This window comes from Camellia sinensis, chromosome 15 (genome assembly GCF_055761805.1).
Source record: "Camellia sinensis isolate YWXY chromosome 15, ASM5576180v1, whole genome shotgun sequence".
Lineage (NCBI taxonomy): Eukaryota > Viridiplantae > Streptophyta > Magnoliopsida > Ericales > Theaceae > Camellia > Camellia sinensis.
Window position 1 is genome coordinate 133,213,954 of NC_138975.1, and position 21,100 is coordinate 133,235,053.

Sequence of the window (21,100 nt, forward strand, 5' to 3'; positions counted from 1 at the left end):
ACGTTTTTTCCGAACTTACACCTTTTGTGAAAGTCCAACATAAAGCTTTTTTGGAAGTCAGTTATACCATTTGTGAAAAAATAAATTCATCAAATTTACACCTTTTGCTTAAGCTTATACCTTTTCGTGGAAGTGCTTATATTTTTTTTTGAAAAGTTACTCCTTTTGTGTAAGATTTTTTGGCATAACATTTGTACCTTTTCTTCGAACTTACACCTTTTGTGAAAGCCCAACTTAAAGGTTTGTCAGAAGTCAGTTATACCTTTTGTGGAAAGATAAATTCATCAAATTTACACCTTTTGCCTAAGCTTATACCTTTTAGTGGAAGTGCTTATATTTTTTTTTGAAAAGTTACTCTTTTTGTGTAAGAATTTTTGGCATAAGATTTATACCTTTTCTTCGAACTTACACCGTTTGTGGAAGGCCAACTTAAACCTTTTTCGCAAGTCACTTATACCTTTTGTGAAAAGATAAATTCATTAAATTTACACCTTTTGCTTAAGCTTATACTTTTTCGTGAAAGTGCTTATATTTTTTTTGAAAAGTTATTCCTTTTGTGTAAGAATTTTTGGCATAAGATTTATACCTTTTCTTCGAACTTACACCATTTGTGGAAGGCCAACTTAAACCTTTTTCGGAAGTCACTTATACCTTTTGTGAAAAGATAAATTCATCAAATTTACACCTTTTGCTTAAGCTTATACCTTTTCGTGGAAGTGCTTATATTTTTTTTGAAAAGTTACTCCTTTTGTGTAACAATTTTTGGCATAACTTTTATACCTTTTCTTCGAACTTACACCGTTTGTGGAAGGCCAACTTAAAGCTTTGTCGGAAGTCACTTATACCTTTTGTGAAAAGATAAATTCATCAAATTTACACCTTTTGCTTAAGGTTTTACCTTCTCGTGGAAGTGCTCATATTTGTTTTTCAAAAGTTACTCCTTTTGTGAAATAATTTTTGTCATAAGATTTATACTTTTTCTTCAAACTTACACCTCTTGTGAAAGAGTATATAACCACAAAAGTAAAAACTTTATGCCAAAAATTCTTACACAAAAGGAGTAACTTTTAAAAAAATATATAAGCACTTCCACGAAAAGGTATAAGCTTAAGAAAAAGGTGTAAATTTGATGATTTTTTTTTTTCGCAAAAGGTATAAGTGACTTCCGAAATAGGTTTAAGTTGGCCTTTCACAAAAGGTGTAAGTTCGAAGAAAAAGTATAAATCTCATGCCAACAATTCTTACACAAAAGCAGTAACTTTTCAAAAATGGTGTAAACATTTTCATGAAAAGTATGAAGGAGTAACATTTCAAAGCGTTGATAACCAGAAAAGGAGTAACAAAGTATTCATTTCAAAATGTTCGTAAACACAGAAGGAGTAACATATGTTCATCTGAAAGTAGTAAACACAGAAGGAGTAACATTTCGAAGTGTTCATAAACCCAATTGAGACAACCACTGAACAAATCAAAGGGTCGTGACCCCCGCTGACCACCCAAGCGTCAGTGGGCTCCGATGCTCACAGCCTTCTGAGATCGGCACCTCCACTGGCACCGCCGCCGCAAATCAAAGGTTTTTTGAAAGATTGGCTATCGATCTTCGTCTCTCTGTGTCGATGTCGGTCTCTCTCTGTCGATCCCTGTTTATCTTGGTCTGTCTCCAGCGATCTTGGTCTGTCGGTGTCCATGTGGGTCTCTTCTCTGTCGATCTCTGTCGACCAGTGTCCATCTAGGTCTCTATGTCTGTCGATCTCAGTCTATCTCTCTCTCTCTCTCTCTCTCTCTGTTCGTTGCTCTATATTAAAAACGGTTCTCTTTTACATTGACATACTTGGTTGGATTTGGGGTCGGAGTTGCTATTCCAAGCCCTCACAGACTCGTCTTCTCTGAAACGGAGTTCTACTGGGACAAAGGCCAAGCCCTCCGAAACGCCCTTCTCTCTCACATTGCCATTATTTGAACAAGACAAATACAGTGTGATTGGATTTTAGGAACTTACAAAAAAAACGGAACTTGGACGTTTTGCGAAGTTACTTACATCTCTTTGTGGCATAGATCTATACGTTTTTTCCGAACTTACACCTTTTGTGAAAGTCCAACTTAAAGCTTTTTTGGAAGTCAGTTATACCATTTGTGAAAAAATAAATTCATCAAATTTACACCTTTTGCTTAAGCTTATACCTTTTCGTGGAAGTGCTTATATTTTTTTTTGAAAAGTTACTCCTTTTGTGTAAGATTTTTTGGCATAACATTTGTACCTTTTCTTCGAACTTACACCTTTTGTGAAAGCCCAACTTAAAGGTTTGTCGGAAGTCAGTTATACCTTTTGTGGAAAGATAAATTCATCAAATTTACACCTTTTGCCTAAGCTTATACCTTTTAGTGGAAGTGCTTATATTTTTTTTGAAAAGTTACTCCTTTTGTGTAAGAATTTTTGGCATAACATTTATACCTTTTCTTCGGACTTACACCGTTTGTGGAAGGCCAACTTAAAGCTTTTTCGCAAGTCACTTATACCTTTTGTGAAAAGATAAATTCATTAAATTTACACCTTTTGCTTAAGCTTATACCTTTTCGTGGAAGTGCTTATAATTTTTTTTTGAAAAGTTACTCCTTTTGTGTAAGAATTTTTGGCATAAGATTTATACCTTTTCTTTGAACTTACACCGTTTGTGGAAGGCCAACTTAAAGCTTTTTCGCAAGTCACTTATACCTTTTGTGAAAAGATAAATTCATCAAATTTACACCTTTTGCTTAAGCTTATACCTTTTCGTGGAAGTGCTTATATTTTTTTTGAAAAGTTACTCCTTTTGTATAAGAATTTTTGGCATAAGATTTATACCTTTTCTTCGAACTTACACTGTTTGTGGAAGGTCAACTTAAACCTTTTTCGGAAGTCACTTATACCTTTTGTGAAAAGATAAATTCATCAAATTTACACCTTTTGTTTAAGCTTATACCTTTTCGTGGAAGTGCTTATATTGTTTTTGAAAAGTTACTCCTTTTGTGTAAGAATTTTTGGCATAAGATTTATACCTTTTCTTCGAACTTACACCGTTTGTGGAAGGCCAACTTAAACCTTTTTCGCAAGTCACTTATACCTTTTGTGAAAAGATAAATTTATCAAATTTACACCTTTTGCTTAAGCTTATACCTTTTCGTGGAAGTGCTTATATTTTTTTTGAAAAGTTACTCCTTTTCTGTAAAAATTTTTGGCATAACTTTTATAGCTTTTCTTCGAACTTATACCGTTTGTGGATGCCCAACTTAAAGCTTTTTCGCAAGTCAGTTATACCTTTTGTGAAAAAATAAATTCATCAAATTTACACCTTTTGCTTCGGCTTATACCTTTTCGTGAAACTGCTTATATTTTTCTTGAAAAGTTACTCCTTTTGTGAAATAATTTTTCTCATAAGATTTATACTTTTTCTTCAAACTTACACCTTCTATGAAAGTGTATATAAGCACAAAAGTATAAATGTTATGCCAAAAATTCTTACACAAAAGGAGTAACTTTTCAAAAATGGTGTAAGTATTTTCAGGAAAAAGTGTAAGCATAAGCAAAAGGTGCAAAATTAATGAATTTTTTTTTTCACAAAAGGTATAAGTGACTTCCGAAATAGGTTTAAGTTGGGCTTTCACAAAAACTGTCAGTTCGAAGAAAAAGTATAAATCTTATGCCAACAATTCTTACACAAAAGGAGTAACTTTTCCAAAATGGTGTAAATATATTAACGAAGGAGTAACATTTCAAAGTGTTGATAACCAGAAAAGGAGTAACAAAGGGTTCATTTCAAAATGTTCGTAAACACAGAAGGAGTAACATATGTTCATCTCAAAGTAGTAAACACAAAAGGAGTAACATTTCGAAGTGTTCATAAACCAATTGACACAACCACTGAACAAATCAAAGGGTTCGTGACCCCCGCTAACCACCCAAGCGTCGGTGGGCTCCAGTGCTCACAGCCTTCTGAGATCGGCAACTCCACTTGCACCGCCGCCGCAAAGCAAAGATTTTTTAAAAGATTGGCTATCGATCTTGGACTCTCTGTGTCGATGTCGGTCTGTCTCTGTCGATCCCTGTTTATCTCAGTCTGTCTCCAGCGTGGGTCTCTTCTCTGTCGATCTCTGTCGATTTCGGTCCCTCTGTCGATAAGTGTCCATCTAGGTCTCTATGTCTGTTGACCTCAGTCTGTCTGTCTGTCTCTCTCTCTCTCTCTCTCTCTCTCTCTCTCTCTCTCTCTTTGTCCATTGCTCTATATTAAAAACGGTTCTCTTTTACATTGACATACTTGGTTGGATTTGGACTCGGAGTCGCTATTCGAAGCCCTCCCAGACTTGTCTTGTATGAAACGAAGTTCTACTGGGAGAAAGGCCAAGCCCTCCGAAACGCCCTTCTCTCTCACATTGCCATTATCTGAACAAGACAAATACAGTGTGATTGGATTTTAGGAACTTACAGGTTTTCGGGGGAAAAAACCAAACTTAGACGTTTTGCCATGTTACTGACATCTCTTTGTGGCATAAGATTTATACTTTTTCTTCGAACTTACACCGTTTGTGAAAGCCCAACTTAAACCTTTTGTGTAACAATTTTTTTCATAAGATTTATACTTTTTCTCCGAAGTTACACCTTTTGTGGAAAAAAAAATTCATCAAATTTACACATTTTCCTTAAGCATACACCTTTTCGTGGAAGTGCTTACACCATTTTTCAAAAGTTACTCCTTTGGTGTAAGAACTTTTGGCATAACATTTATACTTTGTCTTCGAACTTACACCATATGTGAAAGCCCAACTTAAAGCTTCGTCGGAAGTCACTTATACCATTTGTGAAAAAAAAAAATTCATAAAATTTAGACATTTTGCTTAAGCTTACACCTTTTTGGGAACATATTTACACCATTTTTGAAAATGTACTCCTTTTGTGTAAGAATTTTTGTCATAACATTTACTCCTTTTGTGCTTATACACTCTTTCACAAAAGGTGTAAGTTAGAAGAAAAAGTATAAATGTTATGCCAAAAATTCTTACACAAAATGAGTACCTTTTCAAATATGGTGTAAGTATTTTCACGAAAAGGTGTAATCTTAAGAAAAATGTGTAAATTTGATGATTTTTTTTTTTTTCCAAAAGGTGTAAGTGACTTCCGAATAAAGCTTTAAGTTGGGGTTTCACAAAAGGTGTAAGTTGGAAGTTAAAGTATAAATGTTATGCCAAAAATTCTTACACAAAAGGAGTAACTTTTCAAAAATGGTGTAAGCCCTGCCACGAAAAGGTGTAAGCTTAAGCAAAATGTGTAAATTTTATGTTTTTTTTATCACAAATGCTATAAGTGACTTCCGACGAAGCTTTAAGTTGCCGCTCACAAACGGTACAATTTCTTGAACAAAAGGAGTAACTTTTCAAAAATGGTGTAAGTATTTTCACGAAAAGTATGAAGGAGTAACATTTCAAAGTGTTCATAACCACAAATGGAGTAACAAAACGTTCATTTCAAAATGTTCGTAAACACAGAAGGAGTAACATCAAGTGTTCATTTCAAAGTATTCGTAGTAAACACAAAAGGAGTAACATCAAGTGTTCATTTCGAAGTGTTCATAAACAAATTGGGACAACCACTGAACAAATCAAAGGGTTCGTGACCCCCGCTGACCACCCAAGCATCGGTGGCCTCCGGTGCTCACAGCCTTCTGAGATCGGCACCTCCACTGGGACCGCCACCGCAAATCAAAGGTTTTTTTCTCTCTGGCTATCGATCTTGGTCTCTCTGTGTCGATGTCGGCCTATTCTCCGTCAATGTCGGTCTCTCTCTGTCGATCCCTGTTTATCTCGGTCTGTCTCCAGCGATCTTGGTCTGTCTGTGTCCATGTGGGTCTCTTCTCCGTCGATCTTTGTCGATTTCGGTCCCTCTGTCGATCTCGGAGTGGCTGCTCTGTCGATCAGTGTCCATCTAGGTCTCTATGTCTGTTGATCTCAGTCTATCTCTCTCTCTCTCTCTCTCTCTCTCTCTCTCTCTCGCTCTCGCTCTCTCTATCTGTCCGTTGCTCTATATTAAAAACGGTTCTCTTTTACATTGACATACTTGGTTGGATTTGGACTTGGAGTCGCTATTCGAAGCCCTCCCAGACTCGTCGTCTCTGAAATGGAGTTCTACTCAGAGAAAGGCCAAGCCCTCCGAAACGCCCTTCTCTCTCACATTGCCATTATTTGAACAAGACAAATACAATGTGATTGGATTTTAGGAACTTCCAGGTTTTGGGGGGAAAAAACGGAACTTACACGTTTTGTGAAGTTACTCACATCCCTTGTGAAAAAACTTACACTATTTGTGAAAAGGTTACACATTTGTGAAATAATTTATTTTACAAAATTTAGACCTTTTCGTTGAAATACTTAAACTTTTTGTGAGATGTTACTAATTTATTAAAAATCATGTCTATTAAAAAATTTACACGTTTTATTGGAACTTACACTTTTTATGAGAACAGAACTTACACCTTTTTTGAAATAAGTTACATCTTTTCTGAACATGCTTATATTTTCCTAAATTTTAAACCTTCAATGGGAAGTTACACCATTGTGACATATCTTTCATGTTTTGTGAAAACTACATACATGTTTTTGAAAATATACACCTTGCATGGAAGGAGTATTTGAATAAAATTTATACATTTTGTTAAAAACATAAACCTTTTCTGAATGATTACACCTTTTTGTGGGAATGCTTACACCGTTTCTGAATGGTTACTGCTTTTGTGAATAACTTTTTTCATAAAATTTAGACTTTTTATGGGATATTACAACTTTTCTGCCAGCAAAACTTACACCTTTTTAAAAAATTTACACCTTCTATGGAAAATATGTTTTCAGCAAGTTTACACCTTATTTTAAAAGCTTACACCTCTTCTAAAAAGGTACTCCTTTTGTGAAGCAAACATGTTTAAAAAATTGTACACCTTTTAAATAGGAGTTACATCTTTGGTGAAGACAGTTAGACCTTTTTTGAAAATTTACACGTTTTATGGAAAATAAGCTTTTGATAAAGTTTGTTAAGGCCGTTTGGTAACACTTACGTTTTCAGTTTTCTGTTTATATTTACAAAAATTTTAAAAACTCAAATAAAAACTTGTTTGGCAAAATTTTTGATTTATAAATCAGTGGTCTCAGTTTATAAATTTGGCCAAAAAATAAAAACACAAAAAATGTGTTTCCATTTTGAGCTTTCAGTTTTTTTTTTTTTTACCACCCAAGACTAGCCACCACCCGCCACCATTTTCCACCACCGTCTTCCGCCTCCGCCACTACCACCCACCCCCACCCCCACCACCACCACTACTGCCCACCACCCACCTGCCATCCAACCGCCACCACCCCACCACTTGCCATTACCATCCACCGCTCGCCACCACCACCTATTTGCCACCACCACTCACCACCCACCTGCCACCACTAGCCACCCACCACCACCTGCCACTCACCTGCCACCACCACCACCCACCACCATCATCACCTATCACCCACCTGGCACCCACCTGCCACCACCACCCGCCACCCGCCACCACCACCACCCACTCGTTACAACCTATCACCCGCCACCGTCACCCACCCACCCACCCACCCACCCACCACCACCACCACCACCATCCGTCACCTACCCGCCACCACCCACCACCACCCGCCATCCGCCATCCGCCACCCACCTACCACCACCACCCACCACCCACCGCCACCACCACCACCACCACCCGCCACCGTCACCCACCCACCCACCATCACCACCCGCCACCACTCGCTATCCGCCACCCACCTGCCACCACCACCCACCATCCGCCACCATCACCATCACCACCACCACCACCTACTCGTTACCACCCACCACCCGCCGCTGTCACCCACCCACCCACCCACCATCACCACTCGCCACCACCTACCACCTACCACCACCCGCCATCCGCCACCCACCTGCCACCACCACCCACTTGCTACCACCCACCACCCGCCACCGTTACCCATCCACTCACCACCACCACCCGTCACCTACCCGCTACCACCACCCGCCACCACCACCACCACCACCACCCACTCGCTACCACCTGCCACCATCACCCACCCACCACCACCACCACCACCCACCACTCACCATCACCACTTTCCACCACCGTCTTCCGCTGCCACTTGCCACCACTCGCCATTTCTCACTCTTTTTTATATTTTAAATTTTTTTTAAACACTTTGTCAATTACCAAACGCGTTTGTAGTTTATGTTTTTCAAAAAATAAACAAAAACTAGTTTATAAAATTTTTGTAAATATAAACTGAAAACGTAAACGTTACCAAACACACCAAGAAATTATTTGACAAAAGGTATAACCTTTTCAAATATGGTGTATGTTTGTCCGAAGAAGGTGTAAATGACCATAGAAAAGATGTAAGTTTTGTTTTTCACTAAAGGTGTAACTTGAAATAATAAGTGTAAATTTTACGAAAAAGGTTTTTCCACAAAATGTGTCATTTTTCAAGAAGTTGTAAATATTTCCGAGAGGAGGTGTAAATTTTTAGGAAAGGTGTAAACTTTAGGAATAGTTGTAAACTTTGTGAGTTTTTACAAAAGGTACAAGTTCCCAAATAAGACCAATCATCGAAGCTGAATGTTTCGTTTTTACAAAAGATATAAGTTCCCAAAGAAGACCAATCCCAATTAAAGCTGAATGTTTCGCTTTTAGAAAAGATCCAAGGTGTAACTTTTACTAAGAAAATTAATGTAATGTAAAGATATAAAGTTCCAAGGTGTAACTTTTATGAAGAAAATTAATTTATAAATGATGTCAGTTTTCATTAAAAGGTGTAGGTTGTCAGAACAAGTATAAAACTTTAAAAAATCCCGAAGTGTTCAGAAGAGGTGTAAGTTCCGTCGGCCCGTCCGTCTCTCTTCCATCTCGGACCTCTCTCTTTGTTTGTCTTTCTGTCTGCCCGTCTCTCCGTTGTTCTATTTCCCCGTAGCTATAGGGTTTTACAGAGAACAATATTTGAGTGCTGAGCTTAAGTTCTTGGGAAGGCTAGCCATGGAAGTGGATGCGTAAATACTTTTTTTGAGTTGATTTTTGTCGGTGGAGCACAACCGCAAGGGTTAATCGAGCACCACCGTCGGTTCGTCTGATCCAGTTGGTATTTCCTTTATTTCGTGCTGGTACATTATCTGTCTCCTTGTTTGTCTTCTATCATTCGCATATACCTTCACACCCAACCCGAAATCGACCCAATAGGAACTGTTCTGTACTCCATTTTGGTATTTTGTGCTATTCGAATAGGAACTCTTCCCTCTGCTAACCGAAATGGACCGAATAGGAACTGTTCTGTACTCGATTTTTGTATTTTCTCCCTTTCGAATAGGAAGTCTTTCCTCTGCTATCAGTGCTGCAAGTTGAACATAGGTATGATAGTAGTTAGCAACAAGCATAAAAGGTGTTCTGCATTTACATGGCGAACTTGTTAGGTTGGGTTATATATAACGAAAGAAGACTTTAAAAGAAATTTGTGTAATGTTGGCACGGGAAAAACAATTTTTTTTTTTCGAGTAGCCAAAAAAGCAAAAATAAGAAACTCAATAAACCTACAATGACTAATCTTATTTCCGCAACAGGTAGCACACTCGGTGAATTGTGCTTTAAATTTTGTAGTACTCGGTGATTTTATATTGCCGGAACTTATGTTTAGAAACAATCTGTGGTACACGGACTCTTCAAAATAGATCAAATACCTGTGTCGGACACCTGAGAGTCGGACAAGGGTATGGGATATGTGTCGGATACTTTTCAACGGACACTTCTTATATAATTGTATAAAACACAATTATTATATGTGCAAATTATTGTGAAATTACTATAAATGTGATTTTGACACCGTGAGTTACATATAGTACCATTTTATGGCACATATTAGATTAAAAATATGATATTTTTTCCCCACACCGTGTACCATTGAATGTAGGGTTAAGATTTAATGAGTCAGACCTGTACATACATACCGCACCTGGGACCCGTACCCGAGTCCGTGTAACAAAGTAAACAACTCTTTCTTTCAGTGCTGAAGTTCATGCATAGTTGACGGTATTCAACTTAAAACATAGGAAAGCCAATTGAAAGAGTTGAAATGAGGATGACGATTTCCAAATTTTGTAGAGAGCTATTCGTTCCCACACCCAATTCTGAATCAAGAGTTGAAGCATTCACTTTCATGGCTAGCCTTTCCAACAACTTAAGTGGCCGGAGACGATGGTTGAAAACCAATACCTTCTCCCCACCTGAGTCGGACAACCCTAACAGATTAAGGAAGAAGTTTGGCTTCAGTCCTTGTCTAATATCCAACTTTTCTAAGATGTGGTCCATCCGGGCATCGTCAATGCCCTCTGTTTCTGTGGTTGACGTGTCTGTAGGTGAAATCTTTAGGAGGGATCTCAACTGTGCCTGCACATACAGTGTGCTCCCATCCCAGGTGATGTTCAACTGCTTAACGAAGTTGTTCAGTTCTTCAACTTCACGAACTGTCGTAAGGGTGAGGTGAAGAAATTCAGAGAGGTCAACAAGCCCAGGCAATTCACGAAGAAAATCTAATTTGTAGAAATGGACAACCTTGCCTGTCATTGCACGCAACTTTTGAATGACGGTTACCTTTCTCTTGAAGTTATCATCTTGCATATATATACAGCAGTTACATTTGAAGAGGAAGGTAGCTGTCATTCATGAGTTGCGGGCTGTTTGGACTTTATTGAGCGAGTTCATGAATGCGTACTCTCATTTGTCTTTTTTATGACCTTCGTGCAGAATGAGAATGGATGGGTACGTTAGTAATATTTTTTGGCAAGCAGTGGCAGTCTTGCTTGTTTCATTGTCACATACAATTGATGAAACTTGTTTGTACGTCCGAAAAAGTATTCTTCTCTGATCTGCCCACTGTCTGAGCACCCGAAGGTAATGGAGCATGGGCCAGGATTGACCCACCTCGATTCTCTGCAACCAAGTTTCTCAGTAGGAAATTGAAGCCCTCAACTTGATGGCTGGCCTTGCCAACAACTTAAGTGGCCGGAGACGATGGCTGAAAACCAATACCTTCTCCCCACCTGAGTCGGACAACCCTAACAGATTAAGGAAGAAGTTTGCCTTCAGTCATTGTCTAATATCCAACTTTTCTAAGATGTGGTCCATCCGGGCATCGTCAATGCCCTCTATTTCTGTGGTTGACGTGTCTGTAGGTGAACTCTGAACAACGTAGTTAAGAAGTTGAACATCACCTCGGATGGGAGCACACTGTATGTGCATGCACAGTTGAGATCCCTCCTAAAGAGTTCACCTACAGACACGTCAACCACAGAAACAGAGGGCATTGACGATGCCCGGATGGACCACATCTTAGAAAAGTTGGATATTAGACAAGGACTGAAGCCAAACTTCTTCCTTAATCTGTTAGGGTTGTCCGACTCAGGTGGGGAGAAGGTATTGGTTTTCAGCCATCGTCTCCGGCCACTTAAGTTGTTGGAAAGGCCAGCCATCAAGTTGAGGGCTTCAATTTCCTTGCTTGTTTCATTGTGACATACAATTGATGAAACTTGCTTGTACGCCCGGAAAAGTATTCTTCTCTGATCTGCCCACTGTCTGACCACCCGAAGGTAATGGAGCATGGGCCACGATGCAGCCACCTCGATTCTCTGCAACCAAGTTGCTCAGTAGGAAATTGAAGCCCTTAACTTGATGGATGGGGTTTCATCTGGTTTTTGTGCCTGGGATGAGCACCAATTTCTGTCACAGAAGAATCGTGTCCTGATTGTTTAACCCCATCATGAAATAGTTCAGTTGCTTCTTTGTCATTTGTAGTCGGGCCTTCATAAAAGTATGTGCGTGTAGTCCTTCAGCCCTAAATGAAAAACACAATGTAGTCCTTCCTCTTGAAGATTTGGGAAATTATGCATTTATCGCTTGTACACATAATTGTTTTAATTGTAAGCTGTGTGAACGAAATGCAAAATTTCCATGTGTGCCCTTTCTTTTATCTGTTTCAAAATTTGTATATGTGTTGGGAAATTCTGCGTGTTGTTGTCTGTGTTTACGCAAAATTTTAAGGTTAACAGCCACATGTTGCAGCCGTTTGTTTGTGTTCTTGTAAATATTGATTGCAATACTTTGCAGGAGTTGTCGTCATTGCATCTGATGGATATTGGTCACCTCGCACCAACAATGTTAGTTTTCTCCTTAAAGACTTGCTACCAGTTGGTTTCGTACATATGTTTGTAAACAAACAAAATCCATCACCAAGGAATACGCTGATTTTTTTCCGGATCAATTCTTACAGCAGCCCTTGTACTTTTGTGTTTGTGTTATTTGTTTTGCACAAATTTTGAATGGCCTCGCTTTGCACCATCAATTTTGAACTTTTGTTTCAATTACGTCCATTTGATTTCAACTCTTCACTATTTTGTATCAGAAAATATGCATATACGTGGCAACTGTACTTTTTGTTGTAGTCAACTTATAACTTTACTGAACTTACATAATCTCAATCAATTGACATTACAATCTTTGTTTTAAAAATGACAAACGGCATTAGCAATTTGACCGAAAATGTCCACGAAATTTGAAATGGACTGTCACAATTTAGGTAGTTTAAAGTGCATCGATCGAAATTAGACAACGGACAAAATGTGTACACCACCCCTGTAATTCTCCCTTCAATCTAATTTGTATGATTTGCTCTTTCATAAGGGGAAGGAAAAGATTGAAGACAATTGCCGAACAACATATCCAAATGTCTGACACTATCGCTGGCTCTTGTCAAAAGCGGCCAATTGCACCATTCATTTGTTACAGGTACTAGTTGTTTATTTTGACAATCTGGAATTACATATTTCGTACTGAAATTACGCGCCTCGTCGAAGTTCAGTTTGTGATGTTTCAAATTGGTTTTGTTCCGCATGTCTGAAAATGTTTAACTTGGTGTCGATTCAGTCCCAGATGTACGAAAGCTGTCTTATGCCGATTTCAGGGCCAGCTTGACATAAAAAATTGCATATATATATATATATATATATGTATTCATATTTCACATTTAGTGATGATAAGCTTGACGATGCTTGCATGCAGCCAGCAACAATTCAAGGAAATGCAAGGGCCAGACAACACTCGACGAAAAATGGTGAGTGTTGAAATCTGTATTCTCTATAATACACTATGATGGGAACACATCACTGGGTTGCTATCCACACGTTGTATTGAATGGTCGTAGTGGGCTTGTGATTGTTTCGCGTTTGTAGGATTGTAGCATGTAATAATGTCATCTTCCTATTGTTTTTGTAAATTTCAATTCGTTGTAAAAGTCCAGCTACGTTTTGTCGCTGACTTTTTGCTGCAACTGTTATTTGTATTTGCAATCTTATTTAATTACCAACAATGCACACGGATTGCGTTTGGCATAAAGTTGTAGTTACAGTAATTTCGGACTCATAGTTGTTACTTGTCTTGTACGTCTGTCATTTTCTTGGTTAAAGACTAGAAAGGAGATTGGGGAAAGGTGGAAGGCACTCCCCTCTGATGAGAAAAAGTGGTTTGTGGAAATGGCTAAGGCGAGCGCTGAGGAACACGCCAAAGTAGTACCATGTGCACCGAAGTCTGAAAAGGTCATTACGTACTTCATGTTTTCATAAATGCATTTGGCTAAGTCCTGCTTTGCTGACATTGTTGGTTGTATTTTTGTATTAATTTAAGGGTAAAAAATGTGCAGGGTAAAAGGCAACTCCGCATATCATTGAAGTCAATTGTTGAGCTAGTTAACCGGTTCAACGAAGCACAAAAGCAAGCAGTCATTGACATTGGGTTTGCTGGCCTCCTGGGGATGAAGTGTACACGTATAGATCACAACTTGTGCGCATGGTTGGTACAGAACTTCGATCCTGACAGTAGTTCATTGAATGTTCATGGTTGTCAAGTCAGGCTCACGTGTAAGGCAGTTAATGTTTTATTGGGAATACGGTGTGAAGGTGATGACGTGCAGTTGGCTGGGTCATTGGAAGCATATCCCAATATCTACGATGAGGTTGGAGTTGTTAACGGAGTCATTCCTTTGAACATGTTAAGACTTTATCTGACCGAGACTGCTGGTGCGGAGGACGAGTTTCGACGGAAATTTGCGCTGTACGTGTTGGGGGCCATGTTGTGTCCTACCACAATGACCGGGTTGAAGCCATCGTTTATTCATGCCGTGAAGGACGTGAATCGTATGCGAGCTTGTAATTGGGCAAAGTTGACACTGCAATTCCTTCACAACGGTGTTCGCAAGTATAAAGGTCATCGCGGTGCAACTGGATGTGTTTTCCTACTAATGGTATGCCAATACCTTGAATTTTTTTTCCATTCCCCCCTTCATGTGTTTCATGCATTGTTCTGTCATGGTTCAACCAATTGGCCTTGATTGGGACATACAATGGTACCTGCTTTGTGAGTACGACAAACAGCACTCTTCCTGACCAAGTATGGTACTTGCAGAAATAAATTTTGTGTGACTACCGTCATGAATTTAAGAACAAAGAGTACAGGGCAAAAAGTATGCCGAACCTCAATGGAGGAACCAATTAAAACTACGTTGCGAAGAGGGGAACATGTACATAAATTTTTTTTCTTGGTTTCATCAATAAAGTCCTTGGTGTGCTGTACAATTTTTTTCCCAAAAAACATTGCATGATACGTGCCTATAAAGTTGACAGCATCCTCAACAAAATCGGTATGCTATGTACATTCCGCTGCAAAATTGAGAATAATGAATGTCATTGTTACTGAATATAGTTCATTTATGTGGGAAGAACAACTTAATTATGGTGTGCCCCTTAATGTCCACAGCTGTTGTACCTTGATTGTGTTTGTCTGAGCTCGACTACGACGCGGTCCACACCTCGGCTTCATGATTGGGGTGATACCCAAATACGGGAGACGCTGCAACATATCAGAATGAAGAAAAATTTCCCAACAATTGTGGTAAGCACTCCTACCACTGTGCATATTTCACACCATCGACCCACTTGTCTTCAACATACAATGTCAGACTTCATTTATGCGTTTCTATGATTTGGTGGAGTTTGATTACAGTAACGCCGATGATGCTGACATGGATGCATGCAATGTCGAGAACCAACAAACAGGACAGTACAATGAAGTCCGTATGAGCAATTTGGAGTCCGACATTCGTGAACTGAAGGAAATGATGAAGCAAGTTCTCCACAACCAAACAGATTTAATAGAGATGTTGCGACATTTCGAAGGCAAGCAAGTTGTTCGTAATGACAAGGTAATCCATCCAAGCATTACGCAATTTTCACACAGTTGAGCCACATCATTTGAAGATGGTTTGTAAGACTAAGTTCACGAATGTGTATGTATAATTAGGTGGAAGGCAATGATGTGTGTATCATTAACCTCTCCTCCAATGTTGCTCAACTGAAGGAAATGCTGAAGCAACTGCTTCAACGTTTCAGTTTGGGCTGCAACGAACCGTTCACTGAACAAACCAATTTACGTGAAATGAAGCAAATGCTACACCACTTCATCGAAGGTATATTCTCTACACCGCAACCGGCAGGCGTGGCCAAACAGGGTGTGGACCCTGCTGTTGGAGTCGAGGCGCATGAGGATGGCGTGGTCAAACCATCGGACGAAGTTAACCCAATGGAGTGTAATATTTCAGATGTACAAGGGGTGGATCACCAACAACATATTATGAAGGGAACCTTGGCAAGGGACAAAAGTCATTTGCATGATGGGCACAACCTGAACATCGAAGAAGGTGGGGACAACAACAAGAAAGGAGGCCTTCAGTCAGGGGAAACATATGAAACTAAAGATAAATACAGTCCTGACCTTCAGTCAGTGGGCGTGAAAAACGTGGCGTGCGATGTGCATACTTCTCCTACTAAGCTTGGCAAACCATTGGGAGCAACTGGAATCGTTAGAGGAAGTGCAAAGGGAAGACGAAAAGGAAAAGGAAAAGGAAAAATGTGCGGAAGTGGAGTAAAAGCCACTGAGGTCGGGGATATGCAATTGTGCATCGATAGCAAAACAAATAGTGGAGTTGACGACAGCAGTTCACCTGTGGATGTTGATGGTGTGGACAACGTGAACAAGGTACAAATACTGCCTTTAATGCCCCACAAGTTGTGAATACCCAATTCATGCCCACATCAATAATGTGAATCAGTAATTTTACAATCATCTGTGCTGTATTGTACTAGTTGTCAAAGAATTGCATGTTTGCAGTTATGACTGCTGCCATATGTTAGTACACATTTCTAACAAACTCCGCACCAAACATCACAAGTTGGGAAAACTCTGAGGCTCACAGTTTTTACATCATTTCACGTTTTTTTTTTATGACTACAGACCTTATAATATAAGCTTCAATATTTTTATGAAATGTGTACTGTTAGTTGGCTGTTTATTTTTGTAGGACTCGTTGACGATGTTGGACAGCGAAGGGTTGTTATCGGCGGAGGAACAAAAACTTCTTCACTATGTATTTGACGATAGCAAAAATGAAATGTATTGTTTCATTTACTACTTGCAAATTTTCAATGACAGTCCACTGTGAAATAACTATCGTTCTAAGGATCATTTATTGCTTGTAGGGACATTGTTGTTTCCATGAATCTTCATGGACGGGCATGTGAAGTTGGCACCCGGCGTGACATGCGCACGCTCAAACCAGGGTCGTGGCTATCCGACACTGTAAGTGTTGGCTGCACAAATATGAATCTGCGTTTTTCAGTACCCCTAACTCAGAAACCTTTCTAATCAACTTGCCTTGTGTCTTGCATACAATGTTCCAGCCAATCAACTTGGTGGTGGTGCAATTGACTAATCGACAGAGGGATTTACATAATGACGGGAGGCACATTGATTGGTTCTTTCCCGTATATCTGTCGATAAGTAAGTGTTTAAAGCTACGTTGTGTATTGTGTATGACATATTTTGACAAATGTTTCCGTCAATGACCTTTACGCATTACATATGCAGACTATGATTCTAAATAAAGATATGCAACCTCTGAACCATGAACATATCGTCACATCATTTTTCGGACATGACAGATACACTGGTGCGATTGATGCATGCCAGAGGGTAATATCAATGTTCATCCCATTATATTAAAACGAAAATATGAAAGCCATTACATGTTTGCATGGCCTCTAAACAAGGTCTGCCGTTGTGTTTTCGTGTAGATTTACATGCCTTTCAATTACAGAGGAGTGCATTGGTTGTGCGTTAAAATTGATATGGTGGACCGTGTAGCCTACCTATTCGACTCAGTCCCATCCAACCGACCGAACAAAAGGAAGCTAAATGCAGCTAAAATTTTGGTATGTCCTTCTGGTGCATTTCTGAACACTACAAAAAACTTGAACATCCTTTACGTAAACCAACTTCAACCTTGTGGAACAGGTTGAAACTATGCACGACTTGCTGCAACTACACTTTGGAAATGATTATGTTACAGATGTGCGTAGCTTCCACCGCTGCATGTTAGACGAGAGGCCAGTACAACAACTGGACGAGTAATCCACAATCCCTCCCTCACATTAATGTCTAAGCTGCATGACTGACTTAACGAACCTATTACGTATTGACGACAACTTTAATGTGAAATTATTTTTGTAGCACGTTTGACTGTGGGATGTTCGTCATCAAATTCATGCAGCAACCTGATTTAAGCCCCGGTCCACACAAGGTACATTCTACCGCTTAATTTCCATTTGTCAATCAAATCCTTCGTCGTACGTCCTCCAATTTTAACTGATTTGTCTTACGATTTTTGTGGACAAAGTTCGCTCCCTCTATGCGTCATAAGTTGTTGGTTGACATCGTTATGGATGTCAATAATGCAAAGATCGCAGAGTACCGGGAGTGCCTTCATATGAGCAATGCCACAAGCTAGGCCAGTGATGGGAATGGGCTGCCAGTACGCCAGTAATTTGGGTGGCAATAGGACTTTAACTAATTTTTTATTCTTTGATTTCAATATGGATGTTAATTATGGGTCCCCAGTATTGTTTTTGCTGGACGATGTAAATATGGACCAACTGTAAACATGGATCAAACATGTCGATGTAAACATGGATCAAACATGTCGATGTGGCTGCTGACTTAGTACTATTTTGTTTACGCATGTTTCTTGTTCGGATGAATGCGACTGTAACTGTATATAATTTACGGCTGCTTTTGTTACCGAAGTTAATTTATAATTTAATTACAAAAAAGGGAAAATTAATTTTCAAAAATGAAAGAAACCACAATATGAATGAAAACTCAATACTCTTCGTAGGTAAGTTATATATCAGCCCATTAGCACATATGACTCCAGCCAAAAAAAAAACTTTCATGGCTTACAGGGAAGGATAAAAAAAAAATAAATCAAATCTACATATCTGCTGCATCATCAGCAGCGTCTTCTGAAGAGTTGTCCGTACTGTCTGACTGACTGTCCTCATCCATTGTCTTATCAGACTTCGCTTCGTCCGCCGCCAATTTGTCATCGGTCAGCCAATCAACGTTCTGCTTGATAGCGCCGACTTGCCGCTCCAAACTTGACAACCGTGTGTCCACTTCATTCAGCCTTTCGTAGATAGCTTGCAACTGCTGGAATACAGGAGCAACATGAGCTTCAACAATAGCTTCAATCTTGTTCGAATCGGACATTTTGTAGGAATATGTGTATGGTTTATTTTACTGACTACTTTTTTAAAGGAATGTACAGATTCATAATATTACACAACACTATGCTGTAAGTATTTGTAATATATGGTACATGACTTGTATGTTTGCAGAAGACCTCATGCATTGTGACATACATCGTATTAATTTCTCAAACTGGCCGAATTCATCTTGCAAAAATTCGTTCCTTCTTGCATGCACCAAGTCATCCGTTCAGTACCCCTGATCGTCCATTATTTGGCATTTCCAACACACATGCATTGTACCTTCCATCAGTACTATCCCACTGTCATTGATTTCCACACCCACAATTCATCATACAGTCACATTCGTCATTTGTATTTGTGCCCCAACCCAATTACATGTCTACTCATCCATAAAGGTTAGCAAAATTGCTCTTATCAGATACATATGCCATTCCAATTGCACCGAACCTTTAAATGCAATACCCGCAGTCATTAAGTTGCTTTTACGCAGTTTGGGTAGTTGTTGCCACCAAACAACAATAAGTGTGTTCACGTCTTTAAACCTACCACTAACGTATTAATGACTATGGGTTGAAGGTAATTTAACATTTACAACCAACCACAAAAAAGTTTGCAACCAGTGTTGTTTCCTTTGCATTTGGGTTTGTTTTTGCGTCCATATATTCTTCGTGAACCTGCGAAAACAAAGTTGGACTCAATCAAGAAGCTTCACACCTATGGATGCACACCATGATAAACGTGGTCGTGGACAATCACTTGCAACGGCTGGCAGCTCCCGACCGAAGTCACCAGAATTAGATTATGCAGGTGGGTATATCGATTCCTTCGGTGATCGACGTTTCTTTGAAATAGGGTTCCCACTGTGGAGTTTTGAACCTCTACGGGATTACAACTGTACCCCAATACAAGATGCTTGCCTGGGGAAGTATTTTGGAATTCCAGTTTCATTGTTTGCCAAACGAGTTCAGTGTGAACACCACTGTCGATGTGTTTTTCTGAAGGTCACAAAAGCCCGATCGGTTGAAATGCAGCGGCAATTCCCTCATGTCAACGACTCCCAACTTAGGCATCGTTTGCAAAGTGAGGTTGATCAAATGACTCGTCGACTCATTAGGAACTCACAGATAGAGGACGCAAAGGTAGAGTCGAAGATACATGGATCGAACCCGGCATCTGCGATAAAGGCTATAATGGAGGATCTTGCACTGGTGTCGGACCCTGACCTTTCAGATTACTCAGACTCCGAAGTTGTTGATTTGAACGAGGATTAGCAGACCTAGACATGTGTATGACATAGTAAGCGTAGTCTTGTAAGATGGCATCGTCGCGTGAAAATAAACGACTTAGAAACTAACAGACCGTCATACTCTGCTAACCATTGCAACGGTGCATGCGTTAACGTCTTCATCATGTCTACTTTGCTGAAGGTACTTTTTTGGGTCACCGTCCTCGACTAAAAGCTGTCTTATGATTTTTGTTGGTACGATGACAAGGTAATTTTTTTGTAATGTCAATGACCGATATCAGAAACTATCATTAACCTACGTTTTGTTGATTACTTCATATTTGTGAATCATTCAATATGGACAACAAGGTTTAAGTGTCAGAATCATTGACTGGAATCACAAGCTATAATTGCAAACAAAAATTGTGCACAACCAGCCAACGGTCTCATACACTCTTAACATCAATATGGGCACAAAATGTTTTGTTTTTTCAAACACGACGATTGTGTGGAAGCATACCCCATGGGGTCAACCTGTGCATTAGCAATTTTTCTCCCATTGTGCATTGTTATGAACTAATCAGCTCCCCTTCAAACAAAAAAATATACAATAGACCATGCAGAAACAGAGTATTGATATTCATTAATGAAGAAGTCAGCACGATGGTGAAGAAATGTACCACGCATCCTATATCTGCTTTCAACTTGCTAACAGATAATAGTTGAGGCCACAGATAAGTGACAAACAGATACTAGTTGACAGATAACAGATTTGCCAAATCTGTTAATTACAAACAAACCTGCAACACATAACAGAAGTTGTTCATTACAACCAAAATTGATGCACCCAGATAAGAGAACCTGCAACAGATAACAGGCCACAAATAAGTGACAATGCACCGAAAAAATTCAATCATCCACAAAGCATCCACAAAATTCATCCACAGAGCATCCACAAAAATGAATCCACATACCATCCACAAAATTCGTCCACAGATCTGCCAAATAGCATCCACAAAGCTCTTACAATGACACCAATGTTTTCCAAAATTCATTACAGACTAACATTATAAGTCACATCATAATAACTTATAAAATTCATTCCGTACATTCATTTCATAATAAAATTCATTCCACAAAGCTAT

At 39.3% G+C, this 21,100-nt stretch overlaps 1 long non-coding RNA gene across 2 annotated transcripts; it reads left to right on the forward strand.

Annotated features, from left to right (window-relative positions):
* The first annotated feature begins 17,040 nt into the window (after positions 1-17,040).
* Positions 17,041-17,754, forward strand: LOC145813952 (uncharacterized). Of its 2 annotated transcripts, XR_014357417.1 has the most exons (4): positions 17,041-17,153; positions 17,255-17,392; positions 17,475-17,587; positions 17,691-17,747. It is a non-coding gene; the product is annotated as an uncharacterized LOC145813952 (long non-coding RNA). The 2 variants fall into 2 exon arrangements; XR_014357416.1 differs by having other exon boundaries at positions 17,475-17,754.
* The last annotated feature ends 3,346 nt before the right edge of the window (positions 17,755-21,100 follow it).